Source organism: Dipodomys merriami, unplaced genomic scaffold, assembly GCF_024711535.1.
Source record: "Dipodomys merriami isolate MVZ:Mamm:240054 unplaced genomic scaffold, mDipMer1.0.p SCAF_99, whole genome shotgun sequence".
NCBI classification, from domain to species: domain Eukaryota; kingdom Metazoa; phylum Chordata; class Mammalia; order Rodentia; family Heteromyidae; genus Dipodomys; species Dipodomys merriami.
In genome coordinates this window covers 969111-997063 of record NW_027206612.1, presented here as the reverse complement: position 1 = coordinate 997063, position 27953 = coordinate 969111, and the positions used below count along the sequence as shown (strand labels likewise).

The 27953-nt window shown below is 48.2% G+C and overlaps 1 protein-coding gene across 2 annotated transcripts in view; it reads left to right on the top strand.

Annotated features, from left to right (window-relative positions):
* The window catches only part of Rnf144a (ring finger protein 144A), a 104867-nt gene that overhangs the window by 29420 nt on the left and 47494 nt on the right, over positions 1–27953 (top strand). Inside the window, exon 3 of one of the 2 annotated variants that reach the window (XM_070014707.1) lies at positions 1239–1298. The exons of the other annotated variant lie outside the window; for it this stretch is intronic. The gene's annotated coding sequence lies outside the window, so the exon portion shown is untranslated. The remainder of the gene's footprint in view (positions 1–1238; positions 1299–27953) is intronic. 2 annotated transcript variants of the gene reach the window in all.

Below are 27953 nucleotides of genomic sequence, written 5' to 3'. Positions count from 1 at the left end.
TATTTTCTCCCCCAGTGCCAGGGTTTGAATTCAGGGCACTGTGCTCATTCAGCTTGCTTTCTTGTTTGGCACTCTACCATTTGAGCCATGCTTGCAGCCCAGATTTTTGTTGATAAATTGGAGATGGACTCGTGAGAACTTTTCTGTGCTGGCTGGCTTCCATCTGTGATCTTCTTATTCTCAACTTTCTGAGTAGCAGGGATGACAGACATGAGCTACTGGCGCCCAGCTAATGAATACTGTGCCTATACATCCTCCTACCTGTGGATTATAAAAACCTGTTTGTTCCTTTTTGATCAGTTGTCATGCTTTTTCTGGTTTGCACTGGGGCCTATAGTGCTATGCTGGATGGAAGCCATATAAGATATTCTTTCCTTGCACCTGACTTTCATAAAGGATGATCTAAGTTCATTACAAGTGATATTTATTGTCACTTTTTTCTACATATCTTTGCTGGATAAAACAATCCCCTGTGCTGCTGTTTTGTGAAGTTCTGTTTTTGTCAGTATGTGAAGAGAGGAATCAAAGGCTTGCTCCGCGAGTGTTAGGGTACTGCCTAGTTCCCACCGCTTTTCTCTTTCTGTTATGGAATAAGTGATTGCTGATTCCAGTGCCGAGCTCTCTTGTACTCTTTGGCAAACCCAGCTTGTTTAAATGCACTTCTGATACACATCTGGATCCTATTTGCTCTGATTTTGTTTTAAATTTTTTCCTTCTTCACTCATGAGAGAGTTTGGCCTAGGGTTTGTGTGTGTCTTTGCTCCGTAACTGCTTTTGTCTGATTTAAGAGAGAGGGTTTCTCCCCGTCCTTCCCCACACCCCAGTCTCAGTTTCTCATTTCCCCCACCTATTTCCCAGAAGACTTTCTGCAGAATGAGAATTAATTTGTTCCTGGAACTGGTGATTCTCAGCTGAAAATCAAAAGTTGAGATTTCATCATGAGGTTTCTAGCTGCTGTATTGGTTCTGAAGCTTATAGGATTCTTTGAACTTCTAATTTTCTGGAGTCAGTTTTCTTGAGTTATAGTTCTAGGAAAATATTCGTACTTCCCTATTTTTTAAGTTAGGTGAACATAAAAGTAACTCATACTTTGACATCTCTTTTTTATTACAAATATAGTTCAGGCCATTTCTCCTTTTATCTCCAGCAACCCACCAGAGAGTATGTATCATATTATTATTATTTTTTTACTCTCTTGGTTCTATCTATTGACAAATATGTTTTATGTTTTATCCTAGCTACTCAGGAGGCTGAGATCTGAGGATTGTGGTTCAAAGCCAGCCTCGGCAGGAGAGACGGTGAGACTCCTATCTCCAATAAAACCACCAGAAAACCAGAAGTGGCGCTGTAGCTCAAGTGGTAGAGCGCTCACCTTGAGCTGAAGAGCTGAGGGACAGCGCCCAAGCCCAGAGTTCAAGCCCCATGATCGACCAAAAAAAAAAAAAGACCTTTTCTTTCATTTTTTAAAATAAGTTTTTTATTATGAAAATACTGAACAGAGGGGTTACAGTTACATGAGCAAGGCAATGAGTACATTTCTTATCAAGCATTGTTGCCTCTTCCTTTGTTTTTCCCCTACCATCCCTTTCCTCCCATTTCCACAACAGTACCCCCCACCCCCACCTAAATTGTAAAATTCGTTTTCCGACGCAGTATCTTGTACATCTCATTGTTGCAATGGGGCCACCTGTATCCTTATTTAAACAATTTGTTTTTTCCCTTCCCCTCCCCAAATTATACCAACATCAAATACAGTGAAAACAGGGGTTATACCATGTTTTCTTTCATTCTGTTTGCATTTAATCTCCAATTGCCTCTTTACTTTCTTTTTCTTTTTCTTTTCTTTTTTTTTTTTTTTTTTTGGGTCCGGTCATGGGCCTGAACTCTGGGCCTGGGCACTGTCCCTCAGCTCTTCAGCTCAAGGCTAGCGCTCTACCACTTGAGCTACAGCGCCACTTCCGGATTTTTTCTTTTTGCTTATGGGGTGCTGAGGAATTGAACCCAGGGCCTCAGGCATGCAAGGCAAGCGCTCTACCACTGAGCCACCTTCCCAGCCCCCCCCCCTTTACTTTCTTAAGCTGGGAATTGTTCAATAATGTTTAGCCCTCTTTTTAAAAATATAAGTATTTAGGATTATGACTTTTTTGTAAGTACTGCACTAACAGCATTTCATGGATTTGTTGATGTATATTCTTGTTTAGTTTTTTATATTTTTAAACTTTGTTTTTGCGTGATGGTGATGGGGCTTTGAACTCAGTGCCCTACATTGTTGTTTGGCTTTTTCACCCAAGGTTAATGCTGTACCCCTAGAGTCATTACTTCTGGCTTTTTGCTGTTTAACTGGAGAAAAGAGTCTCTTAGATTTGTCTGCTCCAGCCGACTTGAAACCATGATTCTTATATCTCAGTCTCCTGAGTAGCTAAGATTATAGGATAAGTCACTAGCACATGGCCTTAACCTTCCATGTTTTCTTCTGCAATCCCTGATCGATCTTTCAGATTAAAAAAAAAATGTGAACAATTCTTTCACTACAGAAACCCAAGTCAATTGCATTGACCTTAGGATCCTTGGCCTGCTGGTATCTGTTATTTGAAATTTGTTTTGTACTTTTGTGAGTATGTGTATTATATGTATATACATATATAATATATAAATATATATTAAAACATATGTTTTTTCCTTTAATTCCTTTGTTTTCCCCAAACGTAAGACCCTTACTTAAACTCTGAATTGACCTACAAGCTTAGAAGTTAGGTTACTACTTTTTTTTAGTTCTGTCTATTTCAAGTGGACATTAGTTATGTCCCAGTGGGAAGGATCTTCAGAACCTAGTGCATGATTGAGAGGGAAACAGGTGTCTCCAGTATGGTCTTTGATGCCACTGAAGGGGTGTGTGTGTATGTTCCCTGGCTCAAAGCCTGCTCCAGTATTCAGGGCATAAAAGAGCCTGGGAGCTTCACTAGGGCAGGGTTCTCCTGGCCCTTCTGCAGCTCATTAGTGATATGATGTCAGAGTAGAGTAGGGAAAGACAGTTTGGGCCAAGTTGAGCAAGGTGGATGGATCTGATATCACTTTGTAGTAGTAAGCGTCTTCACACATATACAGTCATGGAGAAGATTAAAATAGGCCATTACCAAGTGGTGTCTAGAGCTATTGATTCCATGGTTTTATGTGTTCTTTACCCTTTTTTTTTTTTGTACATGTGTCATAGCATTTCCAAAGATACCTACGACTTTGGCCCTTAGAACTTAGCTATGTATTTTTTCCATGAAACTTCCTTGTTCTGTTTTTGTTTTGTTTCTTTTTTTTTTTTCCCCCAGTGACTTAACAGTTTAGAAGACATGAAGATTTCATTATCAGGCATAGTCTAGTAGGTGTCTACTGCCCTTTCGGGGTGAAATGGAGGGCTCCTTTCTTCTCCGTGTCTTACTGTAAAGCACCACGGATGTCTAAGGGCCAGATCATAGGAAGTTTGGCTTCAAGGAAATCACAGAGATCATTTAGTGCTGGGGGTCTTCAAAAGCGGTTTAGAGCATAGTGGTGGGGTGACCCTGCTGTCACAAGATGTCAAAAAGCAGACTCTGCTCCCTGCTAACTTCAGAGCCCACGTGGGGTCCCTGTGGCTCATGTCCACCAGGTCCTACGTGCTCTGGCTCCCAACAGAAAGCTAAGGGGCCCAGGATCCACCAACACTCTGCGCTTGACACCTCCCTTTCATTAGGGGAGGAACTGGGAGCTGGATCAGCCGTAAGACCAGCCAGTGGATGGAGCCGCAGAGTCCAGACCTTCACACCCTCTTCCAGGCGCTCCTGCTGCCCGCAGCCCATCAGGCACAGCTGCTACTCCATGCAAGACAAGCCAGTCAGGAAATGCTTGGTCCCTTTCCCCTTTTAATTATTTCCTGTCAACTCAGCCCTAGGGCTGGGCATTTTGCTGGAGGGCACCCCATCGATACCAGTCTAGCTCTGTGTGCATTCGTAGCTTGAGAGCCCACTGCTGGCCTCCTTCCAGGTCTCTAGCAATGGAAGAATCTGTCTGGTGTCCAGTGAAGCGTAGGGGGACAGAAACCCCATTTTCTTTGCTGGCTTATGTTTGTGGGCCTTCTCACGGTGTGTCACTGTGGCACTGGCTCTTCTCAAGCAGACAGACCGCATGCTATTTCTGGGCTGTAAATTTCCAAAGCTGCTTCCCCGTCCACCTCGCCAACCGCACGCTGGAACTTAGAGTGTGTTTGCAGCTATAATCAGCACACTTAAGTATGGGTTAAATTCCCAGCGAGTACAAAATCCGTACAGCTCCCGACCCATGGAAGAAGTTATAAAAACATGACGACCTGGCCGTGAGCCCTCTGGGGCCTTTAAAAATAAGGTGATCCCTCCTCACCTTTTAAAAGCTTATTTGAGGGATCCAAAATAGCCCAGACCACAGGTTAAGGGGGCTGATTCACAGGGGACTGTGTCTGACACTCAGGTATCCAGGCTGTCCACTGGTAAATTCCTTTCTTGCTTCTGTGGGATGAGATGTGCAGTAAAAGTCATTTATTTCCCAGTGAACTTCCCAAGGATAGGCCTTCTTTGGTGTTCTCAGAACCCTAGCCTGCAGGAGCTGCACCACAACAGACTCAGAGTCAGGGCCCAGAGTGAAATCCTGTAGCTCCCCACCCCCAGGTCTTATCTGTCCATTGTAATGTTTTTGCACTTCATTCCCAGTGGTCATTTCTTTCATCCCTTCATCCCATGACAGCCTATGAAAGGCAGGGCCAATCTTAGAGCCCAAGTCTGGGTGATGATGATGCGTTGTCAGGGGCTTAGGTGATGGTCCCAGATTTCATGACTTGCATTTGGGTCTTCAGTCTGTGAATCTCAGACACTGAGGTTCTGTCTGTTTCATGTGTACCTCAGATCTCCATCTCAAAGACATTCTGTTTATTGTACAGACATCCTGGGACAGGGCCCTGCTTCTATCTTAGGACCCACTATACTTCTGCGGACAGGTTGGAGATGTCTAGTGTACCTTCACTCATGGTCTGAGAGCCTTTTAACCCGTGCATGAGCTAAGGAAAATGAGCAGGGAGCCTTCACGTTTATATTCTCCTGCAGCCACAGTCTCCTTGGTTGTTCTACCCACTTGGTAGAGCTTATTCTTTTGGCTGGTACTGTAGTTTGAACTCAGGGCCCTGTGGTTGCTAAGTGGGCAGGCAATTCTGTTGCTTGAGACATGTTCCTATGGGAGACCCATTTTTAAAGAACAAACTATAAGATACCCTGTGTTGAAAACTCCCTCCGTGTCTATAGGACTTTGGGGTTTTTCTGAACCTATGAAGCAGTGTTCTTGGTCACACAGCCCATCCAGACTGGAGGAAGGGAAGGTCGAGAGTCTGCCCCTAGCCTACCCTGCAAAGCGAGGACTCTGCCATGGGTCCAAAGGAAGCATGGACCTAGAGCTCATCTGGTCAAGAAGACCTATCCTTTGCCTTGTGCTCCTGTCTCCCTCTGCCCTGTTCTCAGTGATGTTCTTGCTGTGTGGCCATGGAGCTTTCTAGCTGTGCATCTGCTTGAACATTGAGAATACTGGCAGTTTCATAAGCTTTCAGTAAATGTTTTCTGAGTGAAGCCATGACATTATCCAAAATTTCCCTAAATGTGTGCAAAGCGTGGCTTTGGAAGAATGCATGCACACAGTTGGTTGCTCTAAGGGACACTGGTCTGCCTGATGCCCTCTTTGGCATCAGTGGTCCCTGGGCTCAGAGAACCCACACTTTGTGGAGAAGGGTGGCATCGGCAGGGGTGTGAGCATGCTGTGTTGTTCATCTCCTTTCTCTAATAGCTCAGATGCTTTTTCCCGGAGCTGGATTTCATGAGTGTTTGTGGGGCTGGATCGTGCCGTGGTCTTGTGTTAATCTCTCATAGCACGTGGACTTTGGAAGCCTTCGGCTCCCTGGAGAACACCTGAGCCATTCTGCAAGCCTCCTCTTTGCTTTTATTTTAAGTAAAAGAAATGTCCTCACTTCCTCCCACCCCTATCCCACCCCCTTTCCAGTTTTGGAACTGTGTATTGTCTCCTAGGTGCCGCGGGCCACCGCTCACTCCTGCCGCCCACCGCTCCAGCCAAATTTGCCTGTTTTAGCAGCTCCCTATCTAGGCTCTCGGCTTCCATTCTGGGGCTGCAGCAGAGGCTGCCTGATCTTGGCTGTACCCAGTTAGGAAATGATAGACTAAGGAGAGGGAGGAGGCATCAGGATGGGATTCCAGGGACTTGGGTCACGTTGCCTTGAAGGTGACAGATGGAAACGCACGCGGCTGTCTTCTTTAGCCACAGGGCCTCTTCCTCCACCTGAACATGGAACTCGGTCATGACCGAACTTGGGTGGGCCTGTCCCCTCTGAGGATGCCACCCCAGCTGCTGCTCCCAGGGAAGGGCTGTGAAGGGCAGAGAACAGAAAGGAATTATGATAAGGTTCCACCCAGAGAACTCAGCAGCTAGGACAAGCCTTCGACGTGTCCTTTCTCTGCTCTTAGATTATTATCACCTCGTTTAGGAGGGAAAGTAAAGCATGTTGTCTATTAGGAACCTTCAAAAGAAGGTTGGAGATCTAGGGTTAGGGATTCGTGGTCCTCCGAGCATTTGTTGACAGTTGGATGGTGCTCTTGGTGGACCCCGGCTCGGTCCGGGCTGTGACTCTCCCCACCAGCCATGTATGTGGCAACCGCTTTTTCTGAATCATAGTGGCCAGTGTGTGGAACTTTGATGTGGCTGCTTTGGTGCCAGGCCACAGCCTGCGTCCACTATTCTGGGAATGTCCATGTGACCGTAATTGATTTCCCAGAGGTTCCCTGCTGGCCACTCCTTCACAGTCCCACCATCGGGTGTACAGATCGTGCATGAGGAGGGGAGGGCCCTGGCTGTCATGGGCTCTGGGTCCCTGGGTTGGTGTGGACCACAGTGCCCTGGGCTGCTGGAGATGCCGGTGCCCTGGGTTGGCATGAGGAAGTGAGGGCCCAGGATGGCGGTGGCCTGGGCTGGCATGAGGAAGTGAGGGCCCAGGATGGCGGTGGCCTGGGCTGGCATGGACAGCAGTGTGGCCCTGGTGCTACTCTCCTGTGGACCAGTGGCACAGGTGTAGGCCTTAGAGCCGCATCGTGGCGGTGTGGGTAGGTGGGTTCCTTGGCTTACAGGAACCCAGGTCCTCCACTGTGGGCGGGGACCCTGGTGTTTCAGGTTGTGCTGGGCCTTTCTGAATAGCCAGTGTGGCTCAGACATTTACTTTGGGTCTTTACCAGAGCAGCTTTTTTGGGTAGCAGAGTTTTTGAATTTTTCTCCCCTCCAATCAAATATTATGTCTCACAGGGCTGGGGCAGAAGACACGGAACCACCACTTTCCTGTGTCCTGATCTCCCTCTGGCTCCCAGGGGGGTCTGTGCCTGCTGTCATGAACAGGGCCAGTGCCGGTGCCGATGCACAGCGGGCAGCGCCAGCACGGCTCACCCTCAGGCCCTGGCAGTGTTCTTGGTGGCCATCTTCCATGCTCTGCTGGGTTTCATGGAATTAACCCAGGAGCCCCAAGGGCTCCGGCTCTCAAGATGCCTTCCATCATGAGGGGCTCCTTCCATCACACCTGCAGCTGCTCCTGCAAAGCACTTCCGCGTATGGCGAGATGTGTGGATTTATGAAATACTAAAGAGCGGCCCCATGTGTGGGTTAGCTTCAGGTTGCCCACAACGTTGTATCTTACTGGGGGACCCCTTGGTCTGCGTACATGTGTGTGTGTGTGCGCGCGCACGCACGCGTGTGTTCGCCTGACACAGTCATCTAAGGGACGGTTATTTTCCACCCCCCAGTACGCTCCCTGGGCTACCTTCAACTCAGCCCCTGCCTCTGTGGCTCCCACTTGGAGAAGAGGCATGTCACCCACATTGAGAAACTTCTGTTTTCACCACAGCCTGTCAGGGAAGGCAGAGGATGGGACCGGAGCAGACCAGGGCTTGGAGTCTCACGTTCCGTGTGCTCATGCGCAGCTGGGGTGCGCTGTGCACACACACATCATGGAGGCCTTCGCATACCGCTCCGCCTTCTACATTCTACCGGGGGCCAGGCTCCTAAGTCACACTTGCTGTGCATGCTCTTCTGATGCCTTCTTGTTGCCTTTAGGAGAAGAGAATGTGGGTGCTCCCGCTACCTCTCCACCCCCAGCACCCTGCCAATCCATCAGAGAGCATGGGGCTTCCGATCCTGAGGTGACACTGGCACCTGGTACTCAAGTCCTCACCCCTTTGGGACTCTGGGGAGCTCCGATCCGTACCGCAGGTGTGTCTCACCAGTCCTTGCCATAGTCACAGCCTGCTCTTCCAGGAGGACACCCAGGGTGGGAACCAGAAAGTAGATCAAAATAAAAGGCACATACAGCACTTCCCAGGATTGTGGAGAGGGAGGTAGAAAACTAGGGTTCTCCTGACTCCGTCTACAGGTGCACCGGCAGAGGGAGAGCACCAAGTGTCCCGGTTTGCCCAGGACATTGCTAGCCAAGGTGCATGGGTGGGCTCTGGGAATTACCCACACCTGCCCTGCACAGAGGTCATTGGTCTTCTATGCTGCTTTCTCCTGTTGTTTTCCAGAGACCCAGATCCTGAGATTGGAAGAGTTTGCTTTCTTTAGAAATCTGCAGCCTGTCCCAAGAGGGTGGGAGTGTGTTTTATGGCCACGAAGCCCTTGGAATACTGAATGGAAACTAGGGAAGATGTGCAGCCTCTTCCTTCCCCCGAAGTAGGCTAGGGAAGATGTACAACCCAGTTGTTTTCTGTGCAGTGGAATCCACAACAGAGCCAAGCCCTTGGAAGTTTCCAGATCAACTCTTATTTCTTATTTTCTATTTCTAAAAGGCAGCCTAGCAGAAGTTTGCATCTGACCTTCAGAAGGCCCTGCCTTGGGGAACTTGCGGCAGTGAAGGCTACAGTGTGTAACGCCAATTACCCTTGGAAATTTCAGGAGAAAGCAGTTACCACGTGGGAGAGCTACAGGGCAGGGGGCGATGGTGGAAGTCAGCGGACTCCAGCTCCTTCCTCCTGGATGAAGCATTTATTTCCCCATCTCAGAAAGGAAGTGTCTGTGCCAGGTGGTCTTGAGGCACATCTGAAAGGGTGTGGTGGATGCGGCGCCCAGCGTGGTGTGGGAAGACGTCCCCTCTTGTGGGGATGGCAGCCTGCCCCTCGGCCACCTTCACTCACAAGTGGCTTGTTTACTTCCGCAGCACGCAGGGAGGGCTGAGAAAGTGCTGTCCACAGGTGACTTTAGCATTGGCTGTGAAGTGACTATGAAGTCATTGTTCAGTCAGCCTAATGCCAACTAAATGTGTGTGCATGTGTGCGCACACGCATGTGTGCATGCGTGTGTGTGTGTGTGTGTGTATGTGTGTGTGACCAAACGTATGTGTGGATGCTCACATATTTAGGACTGAAGAAAAGCTTTTTTTTTTTTTAAGGTTTGTAACTCTTAAAAATACAAAGAGGTGGGCTGGGAAGGTGGCTCAGTGGTAGCATGCTTGCCTTGCATGCATGAGGCCCTGGGTTCAATTCCTCAGCACCACATAAGCAGAAAAAGCTGGAAGTGGCGCTGTGGCTCAAGTGGTAGAGCACTTGAGCTAAAGAGCTGAAGGACAGCAACCAGGCCCAGAGTTCAGGCCCCATGACCGACAAAAAATATACAAAGGGTTTTCAGTTCAACACCTCCGTTCCTGAGTACAATGCATCTTGATCAGTGCCACCCCTTCCATTAGTCTCCCCATTTCTCCTTCCCTCACCCCTCCCCTCAAGTTACCTGGGTCCATTTTCCCAAAAGTCCATTGAATAGTTGGACAGTATGCACTCATCTTCCTCTCTCCATTCATCTCCCCCTTCTCCCCTTACCTCCCCCTCCCAGCAACACAGATCCCTACTTCCTGCTATTCATTTTTGTTAAACTGTTAGTTCCTCCAAGGAGTTACAGTCTTAGAATCCTCCCCTGTGTTAGATAATATGTTTGTGTACATGTGCATACAACCTTGCATATGGGGAAGAGTCTCTTAAGAACCCTGCTTTAGTGTTTGAAATAAAACCAAGGGTCTTTTGGGTGTCTTCCTTTGATCATGGATTTGCAATTTGTTTTCTTTATGCCTTTTCTTTCCCTTTATGTTTTAAAAGAGCATGTGAAACTTTTGCAACAGGGAGAGAAGTAATAAATGGTTTTCTTTCCAAAGCCAGACAGGAGCGGGGCCCAGGATCCTCATGGACTCCCTGTTGCATCACAAGGAGGCTGTCTGTTGCTCCATAGATATCTGGTTTCTGTTCAGCTTGCGTCTTTGGTCTTGATTGTACTCAGATGTTATGATGGGAAAGGTCTTGTGTAGCCCTGATCTAGCCAGGAAGGACTGTGCCTTTCTGAGGGGTGGAGCTATGTTATATTTGAGATTAAAATCCAGTAAAAGTCCATTTTCAGATGCACAGACTTAGCTGAGAACCCTTTGTGCTCAGGGCACTGAGTGGAACTCTTGGGATCCTTAGAAGATCCTGCCTCTGGAGACAGTAGTGGGTTTGGAGAGATGAAATCTGTACAAGGACGCAATGGCTATTGTATTTCCAGAGTGGCATGTCACAGGAGAGACCAGGCTCTTGCTGAGACTGCCATAAAGCTCCACTGCTGTCTGACCCTTCCGATAAAATCTTCTCACTCATACCATACCTCACTCCACTGCTTGAAGCCCAGCATGAAGCAGCTCTGAGTGCTCCTGGCATTCTAGGGATGCCCAGAACTCTGTCCCCTTCCGTAGGCATTGTGTCCTGTCGTAGAAATAGTATGCAATACAGGGTCTGATCTCTATTTACTAATATATGTGAAATTTCGCATGACTACTTGGCCTTCTGACGTCCATTTCCTTACCTGTAAACCCATGCATCCTGCTGAATTGTGGTGTCGAAGAGCTCATGTAAATAAAGCAGCGATTGTTTATAAATTCATCAGCCAGCAAAGTATTCATTATTTCCCCTGCTGGATTGTTTAGTTTTATATGTACTCTGTGTGTGTGTGTGTGTGTGTGTGTGTGTGTGTGTGTGCGCGCGCGCGTGCGCGCGCACGCGCGTGTGCGTGTGTTTAATCAACTTCCTGAAGGAGCCTAATGTGATACCCATGGCCATTTCAGCCCTCCCATGAGGACTTACAGCTAATGAACGACTGGAAGGCCACGTATACTCCAGAATCAGGCCATCGGCCCCTGTGTGCATCCTTTCCAGGTCTTTGAGTGTGTTGATTCTTGAAGGGAGTGCTGTAATTACAATGGTGGGTTTGAAAGGTGAATGGATAAAGTGACATCTTTAGCATTGAGAAGCCTATGGATTTTATAAGCTTAGTATTACTTAAGAAAGAAAAAAGCAAAAGGAAAGAAGGAAGGGAGGGAGAGGGAAAGAAAGGAAGGGAGGGAAGAAGGAAGAAAGGGAGAAGCCAGCAAATAGCAAAAATCACATGTTCACTGTTGGAGCTGTTCCCTTGTTAAGAATCGCTGTATCTCTGGCCTCCCAGGTGCTGTGCTTGCCTGATTTCTTGCCCTGTGTGTTTAGTCGTAAGATGCAGTAGTGGTTTGGTGGCTGTGTGAGTGCAGTTGTATGCAGCCTTTGGCCTATTTTAAAATTCTCCTCCACTTGTTCTGTGTTTTCTTCATAACAAACAACCACAGGATGCCCCAACAGCCCAGAGCTGGCATGATAGCCGCGTCTTCCCAGAACTTGGGACCATTGCTCCCTGAGGTTTGTTCAGGGGTAAAGACCAGATGTCAGTGGAGAAATCTCAAGCACTAGACTGTCCAAGTAGATGCCAAAAAAAAAAAAAAAGATTTTCAGGTACAGTCTGCCTTTCCATGGCAGCCTCTGCCCTGGAGATTTTGCACCACAGTAAATAATGATGAGGGAATGAGGGATGTTGAACCCATTTTATCTCTATTTAAGGGGAAATGAGCTGTGGGCAGCACATAGGAAGTGAATAGGCAGTGGGTGGCACCGTGGTGCGGGGGATTGTGGGTAGACATTGCTCCAGGTAGGCTTGGAGTCAGGGCCCCATGCCCTTGCTCAAGGCTGGAACTCTTGTCACATCCAGGTTTTTGCTAGTTAATTGGAGACAAGCGTCTTACATACTTTTCTACCCAGGGTGACTTTGAACTGTAGTCCTCAGATCTCAGCCTCCCAAGGAGCTAGGATTATAGATGGGAGTCACCAATACCTGGCTTACAAGCAATTCTAACCTCATTGTGTATTTATTTCACTCTTCCTCCAGTGGCAGCCTAGTTCAGCTCACAAATAATCACATGTCAGCCTTGGAGAATGTCAAGAGAAATCTGACTCCTCATGTCATTTTACACAGAAAACCTTGAAGAAGAGGAAGGTGAAGAGAGGGGTCCAGGTCTGCTAGGGCTTTCTGTGGCTGACTCCCGTGTCCTGCTGTGGACTTCCCCTTAGTGCCTACTTGTGGGACTGGCATTCATCCTGGCCACAGAGGTGCTCTGAGGGGCCTGTGGCCCACCCCTGAGCTCTCTCAATTGGTGGGTGACAGAGTTGGCAGGACCCTGCCTCTCTTACTGGGTCTGACCACGGGGCTGGGTGTGGCGATAGCTTTCCAAACTTTCCCGTGAGGTTAAGCATCCATTATCTGTGTGGCCACTGAGGATGCATTCTTCGTTGGCTCCTGTCCTTGCCTGACTTGCCTCCCCATGTCTGTAGCTGAATTTCCTAGGAAACTCAGTCCTCAGATACATCCCTTGCTCAGGGACCATTGTCCCAGGGTCTGCTTTTGGGGAAAGCTAAATGAAGATCCTTCTGTGGACTTCTGTCCTCTTTGTGCCAAGTGTGGTAAGGTCAGAGGGTTCCTGGCAGAGTCACATGATCAGATAGCATAAATATGCCTTTGGACTCCCAGTGCTAACTATTGGATTCTGGGAGTCTTTTTATTTTTTGAGGGATCCTTGGAATAGATGGCTTTGTTTTGTGAAGTGTGCATTGTCACAGGGAAAGGGGGGATTGACACCCTCCTTGAAGGGTTCCTGTGTCTGTGGAATTTATGGGACAGTTGTTTTTGGAGCTGTGTGTCCTTGCACTGTGGCTGCTCTTCCCCAGGGTATTGCCGTTAAGACTGGAACAAAGTGAAATTGGGGGTGAAGACAGAAGATTGTTGACCAAGATGGTCTTGTATAAGAGCAGCTGGGCTGCCCAGATCCCATCCTGGCCCAGTGTTTTCAAGTTCCTTGTCTTCTCTGGAGGCATCCTTGTGAAGGCTGAGAGAGGTGTGTTCTAGAACCTCCTGGGTTTCCTCACGTCCATGAGACAAGGCAAAATGAGAGTATCTTCCCATCCTGTGGGATGACTGGGGAGAGGGGAATAGACGGATTCCTTTTCTGGATGGTTTATGTAAAGGTGGGGCTGGGAGAATGCAGGGATCAGCAGTTGGTCAGAATTAACTGCAGCACAGGTTCCTGACTGGTTGAGCCAGAAACAGAGCGGCCATCTGTTCCCCACCTTCTTGGCTGGGACAGCCAGTGATGTCATCTGGGACACGGGAAAGAGCCGTGCAGCTGAATGTGCGCTCGAGGCACGGCCGGTGAGGCTTTGTGGCAGGAGGGCCAGCTGGCCCGGAAAGGCCTGCCTGGACCCAGGGAGCTGCAAGCTTGACAGACACCATTTCCCAGCTCTGCAAAATGCTCCCAGAACCACCTGCAAGCCTGCTTGTTACAGACGCAGTCAGCCATGGTGTTGGATGCACCTCGGCCATGCCGATACACCCGAGGATTGTCAGGGAAGCTGGGTGTCCATTCCACAAGCTGCCCTCAGTGTTCAGAGCCTGCAGTGGAGCGTGCGGCTGAGAGAGGGATACTGTGTCTGCTGCACAGTGAGTTCCAGGCTCAGAGACGTTGTGGCCAATGCCCTCATCCTGCTTAGAGCTTTTAGGTCATCTCTTGCTACTGAGTCATGGCCTATGCAGATTTTAGAGTACAAAATCATTTACAGGAAAACAAAACAAAACACATAGACCCAGAGGTGTTGAGGATAGGGGTTTTATTCACTGAGTCCAGGTGCCATTTTGTATTCCTGCTATGTTTTTCTTATTTGCATCTCTTGCATTCTCTTTCTCTGTTTTCTGTTTCTAGTCCTGTCTGATGTCTGCATGTTTCTCTCCCTTTCTTTTTTCTTTTTTGTGCCAGCACTGGGGCTTGAACTCAGGGCTGGGCACTGTCCCGTAGCTTTTTGGCTGAAGACTGGCACATTACCGCTTGAGCCACAGCTCTACTCTTGGCTTTTTCATGGTTGTTTATTGGAGGGGAGGGTCTCATAGCTTTGCCCAGGCTGGCTTCAAACCATGGTCCTCAGATCTCAGCCTCCTGTGGCTAGGAGTACAGACGTGAGCCACTGTGCCTGGCTTTGTTATCTTACTTCATTATCTTACTCTGTCTCAATGTCCTACCTTGTCCTTGTTCCTGCTGGCTGGACTCAGCTGTTCCCCGGGAAGTTACCCCGGGGCCTCTGGGAACAAGACCGCCCTGTGCAGTGTCCCTGCCCATCCCCAAGCCTGTGAACCATTACCTAATTTAATTTTGCTCCAGTTGTCTGGTGTCCTGAGGCCACCTGCTGTTGTTGGTATGGTAAGGCCTGACAAACAGAGGAGGGATGGTCAGGAGAGGGTCTTGGTGATGGCCCATTGTGGCGTATATGGTGACCCCATCTTCAGCCTGGGTGCAGGAAAGAACTGTGCAGAGATAAAACTCAGAGGACCTGGTCATGGCCAGCCAACTGTGAAGGTGTCTGAGTCCCTAGGTGGGGTTTGCTGAGAGGACTAGACAGCTCCAGGATGAAGAAGATTTCCCCAGCCCTTCACCCTGGTACCCTCTTGCCGCCATTTGAGCTTGTCAGTGGCCCTAGAGTCTCTGCTCTGAGCAGCCACACAACTGTCTCCTAATTGGTCTCTGCTGCTTGCTTCTGTGCGCTGTTGCTAAAAGAGGGGTGGCTGGTAGGATGCCCACGACATGCATCTGGATTTTGAGCGTTTGCCTGGTTTGAGCACAGATTGAATTCCTGGTCTCTGTTTACCTTATCACAATGCACCTTATGAGACCGGGGCTGTTTCTCCATTGTACTTTAAGAAAGTGCAGAATGCCTATTTCTGGAGGCTTGCTTTGCTTCTTTTGAACTTAACGCAGATTTCTTTCCCATCATTTTTTTTTTTTTTTTTTTGCTAGTTTGCAAGGAAGAAAGATTGCAGCTTGGCTCATGAGCAGAGGGTCTTGGGGACGGAGTCTTGTTTCTGCACTGGCTCTGGGGGAAGAATTTTGCCCTCCTCCAGCAGCCTTATACCAGGAAATGCAAGTCACGCCGTCAAGTACGCACACCGACTTCCCTTGAAGCCCCAGCAAAAGCAAACACGCAGTGGCCTCCACATCTCCCAGGCTCATCTCTTCTCTGTCTGCATCTCTCACAGCCAGGGCTGGCACCCATGCAGCGACACTGGGCGACAGTCTCAAATGCAGCTTTGAGTCTTTCTGCATCTGTCAGATGTGGGGAGATAACTTCCCCCTGGCTACAAAAATGACATTATGTAACTTTCTATGTTCTCCTCTACTTACCCTTTAAAAAAAAACCAAAAAACAACCAAGTAGCCATGTTCATGGCTTCCAATGTTTGTAAAGTAGTTGTCTGTTTTAGAAGGACTTTTCAGGTGGGTAGGGATGGATGGAAATGGCCCCAGGTGGTTTGTTTTGTGCACTGGCTAATTGGTATTTCTTGGAGTGTGCTTGTGGTGCTAGGAGCTGTCCCGGGAGGGACCAGCTTCCTTTCTGGTTCCTTCCCTTCCTGGCTTCCAGCAGATTGACTGTTTTACCTTAGAGGTTCGCCGTTTGCCGTATGGGTTTTTAGGAAGACAGCTAACAAGGCAGACAGCTGTGTCCTGGGGCTGTGTACCATCCTAGGTGATATCACTGGGTGAACTAATGAGGCCGAGCACTTGGTTCTGTTCCAGGGATGCATTGAGACCCAGACTCCCAGAAGATGGTGGCCTACAGGTGCTCACATCTGGCAGAACAGATGAGCAGAGGGGAGTTAGCCAGGCCACTTGCTGGCCAGACTCATTCAGGTCCTCTAACCACCATGTAATGATCGTGCAATAATCCTGTAATAATCAACCACGTCTGGTACCACTACTCACCAGGCCCAGGAGTGATGGAGATTTGGGTTTCAAGAATGGGATCCTGGAACTGGATTGCCTCTGCTGACACTAGACTCTGCCACTGGTTACTTTTTCCACCTTGGACAGTGCTTTAGTTCGGCTGATGCCATCTAGGGTCTGCATCCCTTTCCCCACCCATTAAGGAACTAAAAGGCAGGAAAGTGTTTCAAGCAGACAGGGCAAGTTTATTTGAAAATGAAGGGAAAGCTGTAAAAGGAAAATAGAGTGACTGTTCAGAGAGAGTCCCAATGTGGAGTCCAGAAGACTCCTTCCTCTCCAAGGGTGGTTTCCATAGTTCAGGATTCCTCCCCCAGCGTGTCCCCTGGGCTTTGTGCTGATTGCTTGATGGCTTGTACTCGTGTGGCCCTGGCTCTTTCCATTGATTGAGCAGACACCCAGGGCATGATGGGAAGGAAAAGCCTTTGGGCAGACATTTAAGTTCCTGCGTGGGAACAAGCAGGGCCTAGATGGGCCACATGCCATCTGCTACTTTATTTCTGCCATTTTTGTTCCAATCTACCTATTGGTTTCCCTTGCTTTCCCTCATTCTAGACTATAAAATCAATCTGAAAGTTCCTGTGCCTGTTGCTAAGAGGGTTGAACAAGGCCTTGTGCAGCTCTTAAAGCTTGAGGTGGTGCTTCAGTGATGAGCTGGTGTTTGCGAAGGTGACCAACATGGTTGTGGCTGAGCTTAGATCCGGGCCCAGGCTCCCTGATCTGGGGGAGTTGACACTTTCCCCGTGCAGGATGTACATTAGGCTTGGGCAGTGTCTGAGGCTCCAGAATTGCCAACCATTTAATGACAGACTGGACTGGATGGGTTAACATTATCACCTGTTCATGTTGCTGTCAAGCCTGCAGATTGACTGCCCAACCTGGCCTGGAGAGCCGTTCCTTCTCCCTTCCCTGACAGCCCGGGTTGGACCCAGGTCCCCCGTGCCTGAGGCCACGCAGTCCTGTGGAGCTCTGGAGGTGGATGGGGTGAGGGGACCCTGTGGAGGTGGTCATCTTCACATCCAGATTAAATCTCTGGTACGGAAGTGGGGTCTAGGGAAAGCCATTTCTTAACCACATTAAGAGAAAGGAGATTAGAACAAGACCAATCCTTTCCGCCACCAGGAAATCATCAATATCTACCCCAAGGGTCAGCATGTGGTCCAGGGGCTGAATCCAGCCAGGCACCTGTTTGCACCTGTTTTTATGAACAGGTTTTAGTGGCATCAAGCCATCCATTGGCTTACATATTGTTTGTGTCTGCTTTCATACCACAGTGTCAGGGTCCTGGTGTCTACAGAGATCCCAGGGCCACAGGGTCTGGAATGGTTTCTGCCAGGCCCTCCCTTTCCAGATATGATTTTCTGACTTAACTGTTTTCATGATTTCTGAGCCTCAGCTTGTAACAGGGCTATCATTAGAAGGAAGGACATGGGCATTAGGATTCACGGAGAGGGCTGTAGTGAGCACTTTGTATGTTGTGGTTAGTGTTTGTTCGTTAATTCATCTTGGGTCAGTCCTCTCCAGCTCCAGCTCAATCTGTATCAGAAGATGGGATGGACTTCTTACCTCTGCTCACCAGAAGCGTTGATCAGTGTTGAATTAAGGCAGGTGGTCTACTGTTGGTAGGAGGAGGAGGGCTGCCTTCTGGCAATCAGAGCTGAGTGCATTCTAATGTCATTTCACAAAAGAACTCCATAGAGTATCAGAAGGGGCCCAGATCCATGCCCCAGCTCCTAGACAGGGGACAGCATGGCCTCCAGCCAGCTCCTGAGATCCTCCACGCCTCAGCCTCCTCAGGGTATGGGAGCTAGCAACATCTACCCTTCTCAGCTCTAGCGAGGGAAGGGCTAGCGACTGTGAGTTCTTAATTCTCATTTGAATTGACGCTATTTGTTTTGTCCTTAAGGGGAAAATAAAACCTCTTCCCGAAGTCTGGCAGTATAGAAGTTTCACGCTGGGCAATTTAGCTCTTATCTGACTGCTCAGTTCTGATGAGAACAAGTGTCAAGTGTATTGTTCCTTTCAACAATAAATTTCAGATTTTAAATTAGGAAGAGACAGGCAGGAGAACAAAAATATACTGATAGGCTTTTTTTTTAACTCCGAGTATAGAGAAGAAAACTTACATCAAATATTATCGGGAACTTGTATGTGTGTGTGTGTATGTGTGCACATGTAACTATATGTGTGTGTACACGTGTGTGATTTATCCTTTACTGAACTACAACTAACTGCACATAGGCAAGTGAGGAGGCCAGTGAGTCCTGAACTAAATTAAAGGCAGAAGAAAAGTTAGAGATAATTATCATCAGTTTTGAAATATCCATAATTTACTTAAAGAAATGTACTGAGAATCTTGTTATGGGTTCTTTTTCTCCTTTTCCTTCTTTTTCTTTTTCTTGTCCTTTTTTCCTTCCTTCTCTCTCTCTCTCTCTCTCTCTCTCTCTCTCTCTCTCTGTCTCTGTCTCTGTCTCTGTCTCTGTCTCTCTCTCTCTGTCTCTGTCTCTGTCTCTGTCTCTGTCTCTGTCTCTGTCTCTCTCTCTCTCTCTCTCTCTCTCTCTCTCTCTCTCTCTCTCGGTAGTATTGGGGTTTGAACTCAGTGCTTTCCACTTTCCTAGCTGGTCTCTGCCACTCGAGCCATGCCTCAGCCCCTTCATGCACTGGCTGGTTTTGAGGTAGGGTCTTGCTTTACGGCTGGTGGCCTGAGCTCTGATTCTCCAGCTTGTTCCTTCCTGCATCACTGGGGATGACAGGTACCTGTCACTGCGACCACCCATCACGCTTCCCTAGTAGCTGGGCTAGCAGGTGCACCCCATAGCACTCAGCCTTCATTGAAATGGAGTCTTTTGAATTTATTCTACCAGAGCTGGCCAATAAAACATGATCTGATCTCTATCGCCCATGTTGCTGGGATTACAGGCTTGAGCCACCACACCCAGCTCTGCTTAGGTTCTCCCCAGTCTCTTGGATTAGGAACATGATCATAATGACTGACAACATACATTGGTCAAATGCCTAGAAGTGAGATTGGTCCATCGGTGAGTAAATAGGTAAAATTCGGGTACATATTGACACAGACCCCAGTTCATAGATCATATTATTTTGTGTTGCGCCCTGTGAGATCAGACTCCTTGGTTGCCCCACAGCCTCACCAACAGCACAGGTGGCCCAGCATCTTTGCCCATTCCAAATGGTATTGTGATAGATGTATGTTTGCATTTCTTTTCTGATGACTTTCATAGATATTATCTTGCTCTTTTCATCATCGTCTTTGAAAACTGTTACTGTTTCATTTACTAATGCTTTGTAAATATTAAGGAGATGACCGTTTTGTGCAATATTTTTGCAAGTTTTGAAATTGGATTTCAAATTACATTTAATTTGGACTTGACTTAGCATTTCAAGGTTTGAAGTTTATAGCTATAAAGAAATATTGCAGAAAGTAGTGCTGTCTCTCTCCTTTTTAATCAAATCATGATTTTATCTGTGCAGACCTTCTCTGTTTCTTTGTCTGCAGTGATCCCTTGAGGAGCATAGCATGGCCTTTTTTCTCACTTGCCACTGACCTAGATCCCACACTGAACGCACCCTTTTGTATATTCCGAATGGCATTCGTTGGAACACGCTTGTGTGTTTTCCCACTTGTACTGGTCTGATGTTAAAGTACTATCCCAAGGCCTCCCAGCCTTTTCACATTATAGGAAATGCTGTAATGAACATTTACACACTTCTAATATTTTGATGAACTCCCAGAAATGCAGTTATACCATCAAACCATGTAAACATCTTAAAATGTCTTGATCAATGTTGCCTCTTCAGGTGGTATTTTCTTACATTTTACCATTAGGTAGGTTTGGTTGTCACTTTCTCCATGGCTGCAGCCAAATCATTACAATTGCAAAAACATCCTTATGGTTTTAAGGGCTGTTGGGCATGGATGTGCAGCAAACAGAGTGGCAGAGTGGGCCAAAGCTGCACCCAGCACACAGAGCCCATCAAAGACAGGCTATGGCCGAGGGATGAGCTGGCAGCCATCAGGGAGAGCCAGGCCACCACACTAACGTGTAGGTAACTATGCACACCTCACTTTCTACGTGGGTTTACTGGGCCCTCTCAACATTGAGCTTCAATATTCTTTGTTTACTGAGCATTTTTATTTCACTGTGGACAAAAATCACGCCTTGTCGTAAGCAGTTATCAAACCATATTGCTTTGCACATGTCATGTATTATACCCCATAGTCCGTGCTATCCAGCCATAGCAGTTGCTGGTACCGGGAGGGATGCACGTGGTATACTGGAGGAGGTGGCTTTTAGTGCTGCAGCTGGGGCTTCTTGGCAGGTGGAGAGTCTTGGAATGTCAAATGAAATTTACCGACTGGTCTTTATGGGGCACATAGTTGGTGCAGGTGCTGGACTACAGTAGTGAACAAAGTAAGAAGAAATTACTGCCCTCTCAGAGTCAGGTTGTGGAGAGAGAAATGGAATCTAAGCATTGGTGGGTGGGCATGCTGTGTGGGTGTGGACCGTGGTTTTGCATTTTTATCACCACTTGGAGTTACTGGAGCTCCCAGGGTCCCAGAGAGTGATGGGCAGATGTCCATTGCAGGTGTCAGGCTGGTTGGGGGTCCTTGCAGATGCAGACTACATCCCAGCCTCCTGCCCCTCCTGCTCTTCACACTGGACATAGAAAAGGGGGCCCTGTGTTCTTCATGTCAGAATGCTCATAGCTGGCCTCTGATAGCTTGTGAGCGAGGAGGACATTGCTGGGGCGTCACGGGCTTGTTATTTTTGTGCTGAAGCTGTATTAATGATTCCCAAGTGACCAAGGAGCTGTGGGTCCCCCGGAACACCTGTTCCCACTGGATTCATTACCATCTCCACAACTGTGTCCCCTCCCCAGGCTGGCTCCAAGCCCAGGCCACCTTGCCACTGTTCTAGGATGAAGAACTCAAGTTTACAACAGGGCTGGAAATAAGTATGCTTTCTAGACTTACATGATTATCCCCAGGAGGTATTCCCAGCAGGAAGGCATCTCGCCTTGGAAACTGTTCCCTGGTTGTCACTGAGGTTTTCTTGGGAATAATTGGAAGTTTGCAGCTGATTTCCTTCAGGAAAAATTGCATCAGCTCACCTGATTATGCTCAGCCCCCTCCAGGTTGGCTTCTGCACAGAGCTTCACACCCAGGAAACGCTGAGCTGGTCATGCAGTCTGAGCCCTGACTGTCGGTTCAGGGTTTTCTTCTCTTTGGGACTATTCTCTTTAAGCCAGAGCTCTCATTCTGCACCTGTGGGGTTGTTGTCAAAATGTCGGAACTCATTTTGAGTAAGTTTCCTGGCTTGTTTTTCTCTCTAGTTTTGTTTCATAGGGTCATCCCCCAAAAGAAGTAGAATAGGAGAGATCACGGCCACCCAGGAAAGAGGGACACGAGTTGCTTACACCATTGCTGCAGTGTGTTTTCATTCTCTTATGAATTCCTCACACTTGGGTTCTCCTTGGCCAGGGCCAGAAGTTAGAGGGACATGGCAGCCATGGGTGTTGCCTTGGTGCAGGTTGGAATATGGGTTCTACAATAGAGATGGCAGACAAGCTCTTCTGATGGGGTAGGATGTTGCTGTGGCAGGTGGACCTTCGTCTGTGGTCCTCAATCCTGCCTAGAGAAAACTGATACTGCAGCCTTCCATACCTCTGCCTTCCTTCTGGAGAGGCAAATTCACTCCAAGTAGATAGCAGATCCTCACCCCCAGCCCCCACCATCCTAGCTAGCAGGACACACATTCACCAGCCTTGTTTGAGAGGATTTGTGGGGGAGTGTGGCTGAGCTCTGAGCACTGGATCAACCGAGTGACCTTCCTCCAGTGTCCATATGCCAAAGGCCTTATTAAGTTCCTGGGGGACTCTGGAGGACTCTACGATGGAGGAAGGACTTTTCTTCTGTGAGATGTTAAAAGAGATGGATTTGCTTTCTTACTTAGAAAGGCAGCATCTACAGGTGAATTCTGGCTAATTAACAATCACACCTTTGTGTGGGCAAAGGAATTGTTGCTTGTGAAAGAAAGGCTGTGCTCCCCAGGCAGTTGGTAGACAGTGAGTGTGGAAGGGGTGTTGGGCTTCCAGTTCTGCATTTGGCACTCCTTGCATTGGGAAGTTGTTGAGTGGAAGGGTGTCTTTCTTAAGCCGCGGTTCTTTATCTGTTAAGTGAAGATAATTGAGTTGACTTCATCTCTCTCTAGGGTTGATGATGCATCGCAAAACATAAAATAGAATACAAATGTTGGAAAGCATAGCTTATTCTAAGGCTATCTCATGATACTATTTATCAGAAAATGAGTACATGGGTCCTGTGAAAATAATTAGAGACTATCATGTTTGCATCTTTCCATGGTATCTGAATTTATTTAATTCCAGTATATTCACAATCTGTTATCAATTTCATTGACTTTATTTCACCAAATACTTGTTTAGTTGTGACTTGCAATTCTGAATTCTTTGTTCCATTCTAATCTTAATTACTAATAAGCACCCAAGTCATAAAAGCTAACAAATCATTGATAATGAAGCTGTTGGACTTCAAAGGGTAATGCAGAGTAGCCAGTGCAGGCGTTCGGGTGTTGGTTAACAAACCAGTCACAGAGACGTTGAAGCCAGGGGACTAGATCATGCCACAGCAGGCCCTGTCATTGTCAGAGAGAATCTGGAGTTTGTCTCCTGGTAATCTACTCAGGGAAGTGACCTGTGACAAAGGACAAGTTAGGCTGTCTTGTGATAGCCTGAAGTGTCTCTGTTCTGATTGGATACATTTGATCGTTTCTCTGGGTCCAACAAGTACTGCTTGTTTTTCCCCTTTTCTTGATTGGTGTTTTGATAAGTCTGATAAAGCTGCTTCCGACAGCTTTTCACAGAAAAGTGTTGAGCCCTCCCGCTTTGACATGTATACCCCAAATGGAGGAACTAACTCGGAGAGTCGGCTGCTCTACACCGTGGGGAACCTAGGGCAAGCCAGACGCGGCTTGCTGCATGCAGTGGGACTCCCCTCTTTGTGAACAGTGGAGGAGACTGGCATCACACCTGCTGAACTCCATGGTTGCTGGACAGATGAGCCACCAGGAGTCACCATGCTCTCCAAAGGAGCAAGCATGGGCAGGGAGACTAGTATTTTTTTCTAACCTAGTTAACAAGGCAGGAATTGAAAGAACAAAACACAGCCATGTTTCTTTTCTAAAGAGCAAGATGACTGCTGACTTTCTAATGGAGCCTACATTTTTGACAAGGAAGGAAACAATAAATAAGCAAGTACACTTCTGTAGCGCACAGCCATGGAAGGAGCAGAGAGCTCTGGGAGGTGTGGCCTGTCTTACACCGGTGACAGGAGAGCTGAGAAACTGGACGCGTTCACAGAGCGGCTGTGCCGTCTGGAAACATCACTGGTGTCATCATCCCAGCGCTGAGCCACCCTGGGATCCTTTGGCTCATTTTACTTGTTTCCTAGAATGAAGGACATCTGGATGGTTCTCAGACCTTTCTTACGTTGGAAAAGAGTTGAGACCCTATGAAGTAGCACTCTACTTCTGCCTATCTGTAGTGCAACAGGTCCTAACTGAGAGGCATTAGCGGTCAACTGGGGCTACACGCAAATGCAGAAAGAGGGGTTGGCTTGGACGATAGCATAGGAACGTGTTAGAAGAGCCTGTGGTCTCCAGGTCAGTGAAACAGGGGTGCTCCCCAGTGGGGTTTGCTCCTACTGCTCCATGCCAGCTGTTACTGCTTCCAGCTCTGGAGATGGGACCACAGGCCCAGGCTCCTAGGTGGCCTGTGTGCTTGCATATTTGCATGTCTGCCTGCCCCCAGTGGGAGTCCCTGGGCTCTGGGAGGGCTCCAGTGGCAGAAAGGGGATTTCAACCCTCCAGGTTTGGTTTCTCTTCTTCAGAAGTCTCCTATCAAAATTGTTTTAAAAAGTGCAGAAACAGGGAATGAGGAAGATGATACGGGGATGAATTTCATTGGGGTACCTTGTGTGCATGTATGGACATAATCACAATGGTAACCTGTTGGTGTAACTCATACATATTTATGAAAATGCGAAAAGGAAAAAGAAAAGTGCCTGGAAGCTCAGAGCTTGAGCTGTGAGCTCTTTTTTGCTCATCCCTTCGGGGCCTGGAGAGCTGGAGAGCTCTATGCTAGGTCTGGGAAATGCAAGGTGGGCAGGCAGCAGGTGCAGAAGTCTGAGCAGGTCTGCAAGCTCACCGTCTGTGTGGAGCCTTCTGCCATCCCTGTGCGTCTGGCTGGACCCAGACAGGGGACCTCCCATCCCCGGTTATTTTCTTCTCCCGCACTGCACAAGGTTGTACAGGGCCTCTTATTGTGAGGAAAATACTAAGGGTGGGATTCAGGATGCAGGTGTCCGGCTGCCTTTCTTTGGGCCTGACCTATCACCCCCTATCCTGGAGGATTTCTGGCTGGAATTTCCTCTGCATTGGGAGCCTCCTTCTGGACTCTCTCTGTTGACCCTGTGACCACGTGGGGTCAGACCCGGCGGGCAGAGGTCTGTAGAGGATCAAGGGGGCAAATACTTTAGGCTGCCATGGTCTCGATTTCTTTGTTTGCTTGTGATTTGTTATCTTTAAAACATTTCTTTAAAAAAAAAAGGCCTTGTGGCAGTAGCAAAAAAAAGAAAGAAGGAGGAACAAAAGGAAAACAAGGAAAGAAAGGGGAGAATAGAAGGAAAAGAGAAAGAGAGAGAAGCCTGGCCTGAGGTTTTCAGGTTCGAGCCTGCCCGGTGTGGTAATGCTGTGTCCCCAGGGAGGACACAGACTGTGAGACCCTGGATCCCACCAGACTCTCTCAGACCAGACTGGCAGCTCTCTTCTTCCTCGGGTCAGAGGTCTTGGAGTCACTCTTGACTCTGTCTTTCTCCTGCTGTTGTCCCCACGCTGCCTGAACACCCCGTCCTAGCAGGTCTTCCCTCAGAGTACCTAGATGATATCTACTTGATGTCAGCCACATTTGTTACTGTACTCCAGGGACAGCCGCTCAGTTTCTTACCTGGACTGTCCCCTTTTCCCCCTAGTGGAAAGTGCCTTCGATGACTCTGCCTTACCCCTGGGGGGAAAGGTTATTAGAATCTCCCAGGTTAGTAGAATCTCCACTGAAGACCCAGCCTCCTCCCCCGTGTATTATGTTTTCTGCGGAGCTCGTGGGACAGCAGAGGGCATGGCCTGTCTGAGGGCCAATTTGCTTTTTTTCATCACAAGACGCATATCAGTGGTAAATCTTGTCCTTCCTGGCAGTGATTACAAAGTGACTACGGGAGAGAGTGATTGATCAGAGGACACTGGTGCAGAGCAGGGGCTGGGCCTTCAGCTTCTGTTCTGCTTTTAGTGAATTTACGGGCCCAGCCAAAGCAGCTTTTAATTTGCCTCTTACACATTTTGTATCCGTCTGCCTTGCCTTAAACTTTGAGTCAGATTCCTGTTCAACTTTATCCATTGGGCTTCTAGGCGACCATTAGGAGCGTTCGTCAAAAGCTAGTAACCTTCTCACCTTCAAGGCTGAGGACATCAAGGTAACGGCGATGTATTCCCAATAGGTTGACACACGCCAGCTCTTACAGCATCTAGACCCTGGGTGTGGCACCTAGGAGACTTCAGTCGCTGCCTCACACCTTTTAGGAACAGCAGAGACCTGAAGGCAAATGAGCCCATGCCGATCTGCCCACCCCTACCCCCCAGCAAGAGTGTCAGGTCACAGAGACCACATCACCCACTTCCAGGAAAACAGGTGTGAAAGACCAACATCCCTCAAAGTACAGAGTCTGAAATCGGAGCAGGGACAAATTCCTCAGCACCAAGTAGAGGTTCCTCCTCCCTCATCAGCTCCATTTCCTTCACACCGTGACTCCCTGTGACCCAAGCTGAGGCAGTGACCAACCAAAGCACAGCTTCCTCAAGGACTCCTGCTGACCTCTGGCCAGCAAGCCTACTTCTTCTTCCACTGAGACCTAAAGCTCACGGAGTGAGACCTTGGATGGCGTTGTCTTCCTATTATGGCTATATGGATTCAGTTCCTTTCCTGTTTTTTCATCATTACTTTTCCATTTAATTTCTGGGGCCAGTGGATGGACCTCATTTGTTGGGACTCCCTGAAGTCAGGCTTGTTTTGGCCTAGGACTCTAGGAATAGAATCAATTCCCCTCCTCCTCCTCCTCCTCCCCCTCCTCCTCCTCCTCCTCCTCCTCCTCCTCCTCCTCCTCCTCCTCCTCCTCCTCCTCCTCCTCCTCCTCCTTCCCCTCCTCCTCCTCCCCCCCTCCTCCTCCTTTTCCTCCTCCTCCTTCTCCTCCTCTTCCTTTCTACCTCCTCCTCTTCATCCTCCTCTACCTCCTCCTCCTTCTCCTCTTCCTCTCTCTTCATATTAAACTCCTCACTGAGTCTGGAGCTTCTGCTGCGGGTTGTGGAGAGCCTTCTAGAGTCTTCTGTCTCCCTCACTTGAAGCATCAGTCAGTTGTTTTCAACCCTTGGAGTTGTCTCCTCCTGCCTCTTCTGAACCCTCTCCATCTATTAAGAAGCCACAGCAGCAAGATACACTTGATAAGAAATTTGGAACTTGAGGTAATAGGTAATTTGCTTTGTATTTGGTGCAGATTTCTATCAGGTAAGTAAAAGATGAAATCTAGTACTAAGGGAAAAAGCTTTATCCCACTGTCTCTCCAAAGCTATCTTGAACAGAGAGCTTGGCACTTTGTACCTCTTAAGTTTTCCCCTTCTCCCTGCGATGAACTCTTCAAAGGCCAGTGTTCAGCTAGACAAGGGGCTAGTGAAGATGACTAGGCTTTGCTCTGTGGGTACAGATGACTCTGATCCTGTAGTTACAAGTGCTTAGAACTTTCTAGAAACTTTCTGTTCAGTTTTTAATACCTGCAAGGACTGAGGAGAAAGATTAGAGGCATGTGAATGTAGGAGTAAGAATGAAAGAGACTTATGGAGTTTGGATTTGCCCAAAAGGTCTTTTTGTCTACACAGCTCTCAGGGGTGCATCCTTGTGACCTGGTCTTTGTCATCAGTGTTTGAGCCTTTAAGGAATTAGAGTCAGGAAAGTGTTAAGGAACACAGAGTAAGTTTATTTCAAAGTCAATGGAAAGCCCTAGAAGGAAAGTAGAGAGACTCCATTCCAGAGGAGCCCAAGGAGGAATCCAGTGGGGTCCTCTCGGAGGACGGTCGTTATAGTACAGGGCCCTCCCCATCTCCTCCCGGCCTTGTGTCCATTGCTTGATGGCTTATGCAGGTGTCACCTTGCTCTTTTCATTGGTTGAGTGAGCACCTAGGGCATTATGGGAAGAAGCAGCACTGAAGCGGGAGTCCAAGGCACTATGGGGACAAGAAGCACCATTATATAGACATTTGTTATCTGTCGTATGTTATGTCTACCACTTTTAATCCCTAACTGTTCCCCTGTCTCTCCCTCACGGTCCTACCACCTCCACACTTTGAGATCCATTCTCCTTTCACCCACCAGCTGAGTCATGCGACTTCGAGGGGGCTGGAGTCAGGAGAAGATGGTCTTGGCTTCCAGCAGTCTGAAGACGGCATTCATAGTATAGGAGAGGCCACTGGTCGCCCTGCGTATACAGTGAGCATCGGGGTTGCATGGTTAGCATCTCCAGAGCTTGAGTCTCCCTTGAGTCCATTTCCACCTGACCTGCCACCCCTACCCCCACTGCCCCCATTACATCCTCTTCC